At 37.0% G+C, this 12,177-nt stretch overlaps 1 long non-coding RNA gene across 1 annotated transcript; it reads right to left on the reverse strand.

Annotated features, from left to right (window-relative positions):
• Positions 1 to 7,469: 7,469 nt before the first annotated feature.
• Positions 7,470 to 9,667, reverse strand: LOC114515653. The gene is made up of 4 exons (XR_003686215.1): positions 9,515 to 9,667; positions 9,009 to 9,099; positions 8,733 to 8,870; positions 7,470 to 7,599 (listed from the first exon to the last, which is right to left on the reverse strand). It is a non-coding gene; the product is annotated as an uncharacterized LOC114515653 (long non-coding RNA).
• Positions 9,668 to 12,177: the final 2,510 nt, after the last annotated feature.

Genomic DNA, 12,177 nt, shown 5'->3' on the forward strand with positions numbered 1-12,177 from the left:
AAAGAGAGCAAACCCAATTGCTGCGCTACACCGCTATACAGAGTGTCCCAAAAAAAATTAAGTCCTCCCTATTGAAATGAAGCTTTTGTTGGAATTTGAAACGCAGTAGTGTGTAAATAGCATAGTTATTAGATTGAGGCATTCAAATAAAGCGTCTTGCTTTCAATTGGGTTTATCATAATATTAAGACAATCAGATTCTAGCAAAGGCTTGATTTCAATAGAGGGACATCTTTTTGGGACACCCTGTATATCACATCAGCATAGGGAACAAACCCAATAGGCCTTATGCATAATGACGTATCAAGCCGTGACGCCTGCAGAGAATTCTTGTTTTAGTGGTCATGGCGAAGAATGCAAACTTCAAAATTTCCCGCTGTGACTACTAAGACCAGAATTCCCTGCAGGTTGCACGGCTTGTTACGTAATTATGAATAAGGTCTATTGCTGCGCTTCACCGCTATATATCACACCAGCAAAGAGACAAAACCCAATTGCTGCGCTACACCGGCGGTAGCTAAGTGACCTAACCTACTCCCTAATGAGCTACACCACTGTTTCTCAACCTGTTTCGTAAGCCAAACGACATATTTATATTGGTATAAAAAGCTGCATGAGGTCACCATCACACATTCACTCCGGACTAAATAAACCCTTTCGGCTGGGTGGGAAGAAACATGACAAGAGACACCAGTATAGCCCTTTCTATTATAGCCTTATTATTATAGCCTTTTCTTTCATCAAATTCAAATCACAATACATAATTATAGTATATGCCTGAAGATATTTGTCGACTTTTCTATACAACTATACTTTCCACGACAACTTCTGAGCAACGTCGGTATCTAACAAGAAGTAAAAAAACCACACAGGTATTCATATATTATAATTTAGATATATAAATGACAACCTAGCTAGGATACACTACATGAATGTACACTGTGTACACATACGTGCGTTTTGTAAATTGTTATTTTGTTTGTATCAATTTAAATATAAACCAAAATTACAGTGTGTATAAAAAAATTCGAATCCAAATTTGGCGTGTATTTACGCAGAATATATGTGACAAAATTGGCTGATTTTTACACCATTGTTAAATTTATTTATTTTCCTTTCAAATGACATCCATGTACGCGTCATTCTGGTAAAAAATGAACGAATATTGGGTCGACAAAAAAGTTGATAAAAATTACATTCTCCCTCCCATGGGAATGGACGACTTGCGCTTTAGACTAATTTTTTATCGAAGTACGAAGAAAATAAATCATATCTTACTTCAATTAGTATATTCAATAGTAATATCTCAATTAGTGCAAATGCAAAGCTTGGCTGGGAAATTTTGTAAAATACGGAAAATATAGCCCTACGAAGTTGGCAAAATTTTGCATACTTTTGTATTACGTGCGGAAATGTGTAACTAAATTAGTTACAAACTTCCGGCCGTAATACAAAAGTATACAAAATTCGTGAACTTCGCATGGCTATATTTCCCGTATTTTACAACAATTCGCAGTCAAACTTGGCAGTTTTATTAATATTAGTAAGCTCTTTCAGAAAATGTCCGTTTTATCGCCCAGATAAGAAATTAGTTAAAGCGCAAGTCGTCCATTGAACATTTATCACGGTCAAATATTAATAATTCACTTTGTTATCAACGCGACGACGCGTCGCACCTCTAAAGCTGGATCGTTTCGTAGTTTATGCAGCGCTGGAGCAGATGTGGGAATATATGAAGAAAAGTCTACTTTCTGATATGTTAAGGAGAAAAAGAATATAAAACCTGTTCTCAGTGCATGATATCATTATTATGCATGAAACAAATATTCATTTCAAGCTGTTTTCACAGAAAAATGTCGTCGACATTGCGTACACGACTCAACGATGTTCCTTACCACACGCCTTCCTTTGACGATCGAAAAACGACTTCGTAGCAGTGTGAGAACCTGCTCAACTCCCGAACCATATCCCAATTCTTCATGTGCGTCCTTCACAATGAGTTGTGTCAGCACATGCTCCTTTGACAATAAAATGGGGTATCTTGTGTCATAAGACAGTTCGTCTGCAAGTCTTAAACGCCCGTCCATTCTCAGAAGTTCATCGTCACCGCTTTTTGGACTACGACGCAGCAAACATCCTCCTCGTTCTCCTTTCTGATAAGCGTCCTTTTGGGCTTGCTTGATGCACAACTTCTCCTCGTCAAGTATATCTCAAAGTGTTCTGCTTAACACTCGGGCTTCTCTTAGAAGTCTGCATTTTGTAAGAAATCTTCGAACCCATGTGGCCAATAGTTTGGATCAACACCAAGGTTGAAACGCGTCTGGACTATGCACTATATGTGCTACTCGCTTTTCGCAAACTTCAACTTTCGTCTCCTCTTTTCTCGAAGGTGCTGATGGCCACGAGTTTTCATTCTCTCTCAAGAATTATGGTCCTTCAACTAAAACATGTTTTCAGCTAGTTCAATAGCAGATTGACCTCGGCTTGGTAGATCTGCTGGATTCTGTTAACCCTTGTACGTGCGTCCATTGGTCATGGGCTGGTTGTCCATTAAATTTCCGCGATATGGTTTGCTACGAAGGGTTTAAACTGCCGACTGTGGTTTCGCACCCAATACCACACATTCTCGGAGTCAATCCAAAACATCACTCGCTCGACGGTCAGGACTTTCAGAGAACTTTGGGCCAAACGACTTGAAAGAATGACACCCATGAGTTCAAATGGATAAGTTAAAATTTAAAAAAAAATTATCGATTTATTGAACAACCGAGCTGAAATATTTTCATGTAAAAAGTTAAATTTTCAATGGAAGTACAAATTAAACGCATACGATGCAAATTCAGTCATTCACAAGATCCATGAGAGTATTTTTAAACTTTGGCTTATCCACCGTTTAAGCTAAACGCCTTTCGAACAACCGGCCCCTGGTTCTGCCCGGGACTTGTCAAGATCTGCGACTTTCCGTGCATCATCGGTCCGATGTTTTCTGAGCTCAAGCTCAGCGGTCAGTTTTTTGAGCTCAAGTTCCTTTACTCGCTGTTCGTTTTCTAACTCGATTAGCCTTTCACTAGCCTGCTTTGCCTCTTTCTCTTGTTGTTCCACATTTGAGGCACCTAAGGCCTCTGTCGGCATCACTGGAGACTTGGGACCACTTTCAGTATACGAGTGAAGTTAAGTTAACACTGATTCAGTTTCACCATTACTTAGTCCCGCCTGGAGATGCTGCTGTTCAGCCACTACAATTATTGCATCGACCGAAGACCCTATATATATGTCTTCCAGCTCTTTGTGACTTTGTCTAAAGTCTCCCTAACTGTGTTAGTCTCATCTGTTACCACGCTCAGAGCGTAAATTTCCTTTAAGCTGGAAATAATCTTCTCAATGATATTGGTCTCAGAATTCACTTTATTAATAGCTCTTCTTATAGCGTTTTTACTAGACAGTGGTATAAAAGGAAGTTTTTTCTCCATTAGGCCGTTAAACTGTTTCTTAGCTTTCGTAACCCCTTTTTCGAAGCTTGTTTTTGCCCATTTCTTACTTTCTCGTAAAGTTTGAATTTTGGTACTCACTTGTTTGCTTTGTATACTCGATGTCTTCCCTTCTTTTTCACTTTCATGGTTGGCGGATATAACGATTGGGTTGACCTTTTCAACCCCAAAATATCCCGCCCACATGATCTGGAGTGTTCAAACTTGGAAGTTATGCGGTACGTACGTGAGTCCACATAATCACTGCTACCCTCTACCACCCCCCGTATTCGAATGACAGTGAGCTCTTGGAATACCTAACCATTTCATTGACCAGGGTTGAGAGCCTCTATCCTGGCTGTGGTTTACTCTTGGCTGGTGACTTTAATTATCTAGATATCAAACAGTTATGTATAAACTTTGGTTTAAAACAATTAGTTAAGATTCCAACAAGAGGGGCCAATACACTTGATTCGGCACTCACTAATTTATATTCCTTTTATCATATTGAAGCAGATTCCATCGTTGCACACCCGCCTTTTGGTCTTTCTGACCATAAAGTTATTGTCGTCTCTCCAAGAATCCGCGACCCAAAGTCTAACCCGAAGAAGATTGTTTACAAACGTAATACGAAATCCTCCCGTAAAATTATGTTTGGACGTTATTTAAGCAAAGTTGATTGGTCCTTCTTGAAATCGCTTGAATCAGTTGAGATTAAAAACCAACTGTTCACTGACATCCTTTCCCGGCTCAGGCTTACACCACATAATGCCTGAAAAACGTCTCTTGATTCATCCCAATGATCACCCATGGATCAGTGCGGACTTACGCCAGCTTATAAATCTCCGTCAGCGTGCCTTTTTTTCTGGAATGTGGGAATGTTGCCCTTTTCACATTATATCGTAAAATTAACCAATCAAGATTTCCCCAGACAGATGCATGATTAACAAATGCATGAAAACGTTAATCCATTTTGTCTAGCAAAATTTAGAACAGCTGCCTTTGTCTAATTTAGCTAATGCTATCAACGACGCATTTTTAGACTTTGTGCGGAAATTCAATCCCTTTAACCCAAATGACAATCTAACTCTTATTTCACTTGATCAACCTCGTGATATCACTACACATTGTGTAATTTATGGAAAACTCTAGCTATTAAGCTCTTCGAAAGCACCTGGCCCTGATGATGTTTCAGATTTTATTCATAAGGAATATGCCGAGATCTTAGCATACCCAATTTCTTGTATAATCAACTGTTCAATCCGTCATCAATCATTACCAAGGCAATGGAAACTAGTGAACATTATCCCAGTACCAAAAGAAATAATCGCATGTGACATAGCCAACCACTTAAGACCTATATCCCTCACCTGTAGTCTCTTAAAATTAGCTGAAGAAGGTGTAATCAAAAGATTTGTCGCCCCTGCCATCTTGGACTTTATTGCCTCTCAGCAGTTTGGAGGAATACCAAGATCATCCTCACCTATCGCTCATATCAGTATGTTGCAAAACTGGGTAAAAGCCACCGATGGAACTGGAAACTTGGTGCGAGTCCTCCTTGTTGACTATAGAAAAGCTTTTGATATCATTGATCACTCAACCCTTAATCAATAAAATCCACCAATTAGCTATTTCCCAATCAAGCAGGGTACTGGGTCTAGTCGCGAACCGCAAAGCATCTATGGACTGTTTGGAGGGACAAATTATTTCAAACATATGTTTTCTGTCCCTCCAAACAGTACATAAATGCTTTGCGGTTCGCGAATAGACCCAGTATCCTGATCGATCGGGAAATGGCTAATTGCCCATACCAGTTTATATAAAAAACTGGCTTACTATATAGCTTTCTGTGTGATCGAAAACAGCGTGTGAAATTGGCAAGAGATTGTGTCTCTGAGTGGGGTGCTGTCCCTGGTGGGTTCCCGCAAGGCGCAAAGCTGGGCCCTTGGCTCTTCATCCTTATGGTAAATGAACTGAAGTTTGTGGATATTACCCATTGGGAATATATTGACGACACAACGATCTCGGAAGTAATAACAAGAAACGGAACTAGCCAAATTCAGTCTGGAGTTAACGAACTAAAAACTTGGAACCAAAATAATAAATTCGAATTGAACTCCCATAAATGTAAAGAGCTCCTTTTCCAATTTCACAGAATCAGAGTCCCTTTTGATAAGATCCACCTCTTCTCTGGATGTCCAAACTTTGTTCGCCAAGCTAAAATTCACGGCGTTACAGTCAGTGATGATTTTAAATGGTCAACACACGTCATTAACATAGTCAAAGAGAATATTCCTTATTGTCCATCAAAACGAGCTAAAATGCCAGCTAAAGAAAATTTAAACATTTACTGTTGTTGCGTTAATAGACCGGTCTTGGAGTACGCTTGCGAAGTATTTCCCTTTGCTCTGCCCAAGTATCTCAGTGACAACATTGAACGAGTTCAGCGAAGAGTTACATCCATAATCTTCCTGGGGTTATCGTATGATGAACGTTTGAAAAATGCTAATTTGACTACTGAGCGACCGTCGTAGGCAAGCATGTCTCAAATTATATAATCAGATAACAAACAAAAAATCCTGATCATCAACTGACAGCTTTAATTCCAGCCCGTGTCCCGTCATGGAACGAACTGCGCATCATTCGCGTCTTTCAAACGCTATTGACGAAAACTGATAGATTTTTTAAAACATTCGTTCCTGTATTAAATAATTTTCTAAGTAATCTTTTATCCTCGTAAATATAATAATGTATTTTCTCGGCTCATATATGTTAAAATGCACGTTTTATAAAATTAATAATACTTTCTGATGTAAAGTAACACGCAATTCAGTTGTAATCGACTGCAATGTGTTTTCTTATTAAATCCATCTATCTATATTTAGTTACTTGTTAATTCTAATTTAGTTTGTTACCAAGATTATTTTCGCATTTCGAACCTTAAATTTAGTTTTATTTACGGAACATTTCAAACACTATTCAAATTATTTTGCATGCACGCGTAGGTTATTGATCATGACGCACTATTTGTCTATTTTAACCGTATAATTATAGGCTTCATGAGATCGTTAAAATTGCGTGCTGTGCATGTGATCACGCAACACTGTTCTCTAGTTCGAACTTACTATGCTTTACGTAACTATACGTATCTACATTTCTGCTACCTACCTATACCTATATCTACCCACTAGCTGTGATAACCCACCATACAACCTTTGCTACAACGCCGATCGGACATCCATTTGGATGCATGGTCAACAAATCATTTCGATATTAAAGTCACCATTATGTGTGTAGGCATTGATTGCTAATTCTATTCTGTCGAGTTCGAAATATCAGCGTACCACCTAGCTACATCTTGCGCGACTCGGTGACTGCAAATTATCGTTCGGTCCGTGAGAAGTACAGTAACGTTTCCTCTTTAACTTAAGACATCTTCAGACTAAATGATATAAAATTACATATATAAGATTTGAATAAAATAAATAGATATCAATAAAAAATAGTTTATATATACTCAAATATTATGTCATTTTATGTCATTTAGTCTGAAGATATCTTAAGTGAATGACGAAACGTCGCAAATAAATCATTTTAAATTCTTAATTGTTTTGATGTTATTCATAAATGTTCTCTCATATATCTATTATAGGAATTTAATTATTGTTAACATGGATTCACTTGAGCAATTATTTTATCATAAGAAAGTGCAATAAGTCATAGTTTGTTATTTCAAGAAAGTAGCTAAATCTCAAGCTCTAGGCCATGTTAATTGCAACTGAAAATGAAAATACATATAAATTATATTAATCCCTGAGCAGGCGCAAAACACCAATCAAGGGTACTAATCCCGCACCGGAGGTTGCGCCTACAAATTGAGGCACCTGAATTTAAACCTGCAACCATAGCGATTATTCTGCATGTGGTGATATTTTCGGTTTTCGAAAAAATATATGGAACAGGCTTGGAAAGAAACATGATAAGAGTACACAAGTATAGCTTTTTCAAACTTTATTGAAGTTCTAATCCCGTTTCAACAAATTCAAATCATCATGCATAGCAAATGCCTAAGGATATTTGTCGATTTTTCTATAACCATACTTTCCACGTCAACTTTTGAGCAAACTCGGTATCTAAATGGAAGTAGAAAAAAGAAGGTATATATATATATTTATATATTTATATGTATATATTTATATATTATATATAATTATAAATTGCATCAACTTACAAATAGGCAGCAATATCAATAAATAAAAATAATTATATATATTTATACTAAAATTTTTGTCTTAATCAGGCTTTCATATGATTAACGTATACAATCTCAAGCATTGATATGATAATAAATTGACAAGCCTATAAAGTTTACAGTTACATCACAAAGTCATTTCCAAGTGTGATCATAAACAGGGAATAAAATGAAAAAGCACTTGACATGAAAAATGTGCGATAATGGCCCCGTTTACACTACGCGCGATACTTGGTACGGCAACCATACCATTTTTATGATTTTATCCGTGCTTGGACTACCTATTTAGGTAGTCCAAGTACTTGTAAAAGAGGCACGGCCGGAACTTTTATCCGTGCCGTACCAAATATCACGCGTAGAGTGAAGGGGGCTAATGGAAAAGAATGAAAATATTTGTAAATATTATCCTAGCTCGAGCGGGCACGGAGCGGCTGCAGGGTAACTAATTTCGCTTGGAGATTAGGAATTATACATAGAACCCGGCAGAACATAGCGGAATCGAAAGTTTTCCAAGTTCTATGGCATGGACGCTCGACGTTGGGCGGTTTTGTAAGTTATGCGCATGCGCGAGAAACAACTGGTAATCAACAAACCTTCTGACTGGCTAAGACAGAAGGTTTGTATTTCAATGAGAACGTCAGCAAGATAACTGTCATTTCCTATTTTCGTAAACTCTTTTGTAAAAGCCTTTAAACTTTGTGCAAAATAAAACGAGAAGAAACAAGGTAATAAAATTATATGAAGCATGGCAGATAGCAAAAAAGAACATGGATACGGTCAAGACGAAGCCGTGTAAGAGAAATATTTCCTAATCTGCAAGCTTAAAAGTGTTCTTTTAGACAATGGTGTTTTCAAAGGGTACGTGCATGTTTACTTTGTTTATTTCCTATTTGTTTCGCGGTAAGGATGAGCTGTATTTGTATAATTTTCAGCTTTGTATGCCGTTAATTTGTTTAATTTTCAGCTTTGTATAATTTTTAGCTTTTTATGCAAACTTATAAACTCGTGAGGTACCTTATAAGCAGGGTACTCTGCAGCAAACACTACCCAATCCATAGCACGCATACGGCAATACATCTCCCGCAGCACAAGTCGGAGGATTCGTGAGAGGACAACAAAAAAAGTTATAGTCTTCGCACTGAGTTTGAAGGTCTATAAACAAAATAGGCGGTACAAAATAATCCATGCAGCGACAGAAGAATGATTGAATTAATTACAACAAAATATTTCTATTTTGTGATCATTTTGATGGATAATCACGACGTATCGCTTTATAATTTCAAATTATACCTGAGTTCACGCGTCGTTTCACCAGGTTTGCATTCGTGACGGTGAAAATCACAAGAAACAAGCAGATGATAAATTTAGAATTCATGATGAGCTAAAAATATAAAACATCAAGGTATATATACGTTAGTTCATAGCATGCATTATACTATAAAACAGAGAAATTATAGATATAAGTTACAGAAATTATTAAATAGTTACGCATGAATAACATAATATAAAAGGAATGCATTGATGGGGAAAATAAATCAAAACAATAGAGGTATACTATGATAGAATAATATAGAATACTATGATAAACTTATATAATTATAATAATTGATATACATACATGCGCTGTTGTCGGCCATGCAAAATTACATAAATTTTATGTGATAGACCTTAACATATACAGACTCAAGATGAACGTAAACTGAATGAATATAATATGTATATAGAGAGATATGAATCGGGCGCGAAGTTATATAGATGCCTAAAAAATAGAGTATAAAATGTATCGTGTAACTTACATTTCTTTACAACTCAGCTTTACTTCAAATGTTCAGTCTTCAGTGAAAGGATTCAGTCGATGAAGTGAGCAGTGACAAGGTTTTCTCCTCTTTATATAGTCATCGGGTAGTGCAGCAGCTTCGTTCTTTAGCAAGCATAGAAAAGCAATATCCAATTGGACGAAAGCTGCAGAAAGCTGCGTGTCGCAAGTCATCACAAGTCATCGTTATAAGTCGGAATGTTTTATTTTTGCGGAAAAGACATTGACATGCATGACATTCACGCATGCAACCATGCAGAATTCAAGAAAAGAAGTCTCTCGCATAGCTAACCTTTACATGAAAACGTTAGAACAGTGCGATTTTACAGACGGTTTCTCTTCCAGGTACAGGAGGAGAAAAATACAGAATAAAGTCAATTACAAATGAATTTTGATGGCATGCATGATGTAAACACACATATAGCTTGTTCAATATCATCGGCACAGGGGGTGAGTTAAGCTAGTGTTCAACGGAAATAGAAGACAACATTCTCGAACATGTCGATGTAAAGTCATTGACGCAAGTAGATGCGCTGGTCCATGGATTGCTGATTTCGTCGGCTGATTAAAGCTTATAAAATTCATAGGGAAAATATTTTTCGTATATCATATTATCATATTTTAGGGGTCTATATTGCTCCAAAAATATTATATTCATTGGTGGATTTGAATTGTAACTTATTTATTTGGATTTTTAAAACAATGGCATATCGATATTAGCTGTAACGCTGGGTCGGCTAATTTGTGTGCGAAATGGTCGAACGGTTTTCAGGAAGCGACGAAAACGCGCTCTTGTACATGTTCACTGCAATCGCCGCATGCGAAATAAGAAAGAAAGGAATGTAATGCACTTTAGCTACAAATGATAAATAAGAAATTCAGTATCAAGAACGAATTAAGTTTTTAATTCAGACGACTGTTATTTGATGAAATGCATGCATTGATGTAAACCCGGGGGAATTAAACATCCCTCTCCTGACATTCTTGGGGAAAAATGATTTTAATTGATGACAGACAGTCTTAACATAACATATAAGTCAAACAATCAACCTATTTAACGCCATGTATATAATGGTTTTTAAATTCATGCAAAATATTCACAACGTTATAGTGGTCGTATGATCGCCAAGCGAATGAGGCCAAGCCAAGTACACTAGATTACTATGCCTGCTATATACGACATTATATAATTATATAAGAACAGCTGTAGAAGAAAATACATGGATCATACTGATGCAGCGGCGGATTAAAATAATTTACAGTAAATTGTGCATGATTATTAGTTCAACCCACTATTATTTTCATCTAGCGCGCATGTACCAACTCCTCCCCCAATATTACATTATGCTGGTTGACACTTGACTCAGCGAAGTGCTGTCATTTTGAGGAAGGTTTCAAAACTTGAAATCCCCCCCGGAGAAAGAGTGAACTATTTTTCAACTCTGTTGAAACCTAAGCATAATAGGCCCGGAAAGGCTGAAAGCAGAAAAGAGATATAGTAATTAGTTAAATTATTAATAGCTCAGCAAGTTCATTGCATTCCCAATCCTGTTTACTTCATTAGCCGAAGTTACAAAGCCTCGTTTAGACGTAGGTTAAGGGGTCGTTGTCCTTGATTAATTTTTGGTTTTCCTGACATTCTTGCTACTGTCGTGATTGGCCAAATGATATATTACATGAATGATAAGGTATATTCCTGAACCCGGCACGACATTTTCCACAGCAAATAGTGTTATGAGGGATTTCTTCGCTCTCTTCTCAATTCTTCTATTCAAACAATCAATATTTATGTGGGTAACCAAACACAAAATGACAGAGAAATAATAAAATTCAATATATTACTATACACTTATTATCACTTCATGGCTCCTTTTCAATCAAATGAAGATCTGGGAGATCAAGAGCTACCGTTGAAGATGGAATGGAAGTATAAAGAAAACCAGTGAACTTTAATCAATGTTGGAATAAAATTATACCAGTGAACAAAACTGGTTCAATCTGGCCAGAAAAAGTTAAAGCTGTTTTCAAACGTAAAAGAGATCATACAAAATAATTATTCGAACAGCACAAATTTGTGTTAACTCCTATAACATGATTGTATCCACATGCAGTGCTGTCGTTATATCAATGTGACAAAAATCATATTGACTGGACTCACACTTTTGACCCCCACTGTATATTGTAGCCAAGGTCGTCGCTGGGTGCAAAGATGCTCTAGAAAGAGGAATTTTTCCCTTTCCATATCTTATACTGCATTCAGACTAAGTGCACATGTGCTCAATGTCACAACTAGCTCGTAAAACATGCTGCATGAGCACACTGTACTTATTAAATACGCTATACTTTTAGATACAGGTTGTTGCCTACCTACTCTAAGTCAGATCGAGTGCGGGAGAGACGAAATAACAGGATATCCTAATTATGCAATAAAATATTTTACTATCTTACGATTTTAATCATCCATGCAAGCATGATGCTAGTTTCACGAAAACATGATAGTCCTTCAGGAAAGTTTTTGTCTTAGCTAATTGAAGGGACAAGAATTCACTAAGGTATACAATTACAACCGCAGAAAAAAATTTTTAGTACATTTTGATTGTGATTAGCATATTTTTTTAGATTCCGGCAGAGATCGTGCACGAA

The sequence above is a fragment of the Dendronephthya gigantea genome, unplaced genomic scaffold (assembly GCF_004324835.1).
Source record: "Dendronephthya gigantea isolate DGI-Jeju-01 unplaced genomic scaffold, DenGig_1.0 000004F, whole genome shotgun sequence".
In the NCBI taxonomy this organism is placed as follows: domain Eukaryota; kingdom Metazoa; phylum Cnidaria; class Anthozoa; order Malacalcyonacea; family Nephtheidae; genus Dendronephthya; species Dendronephthya gigantea.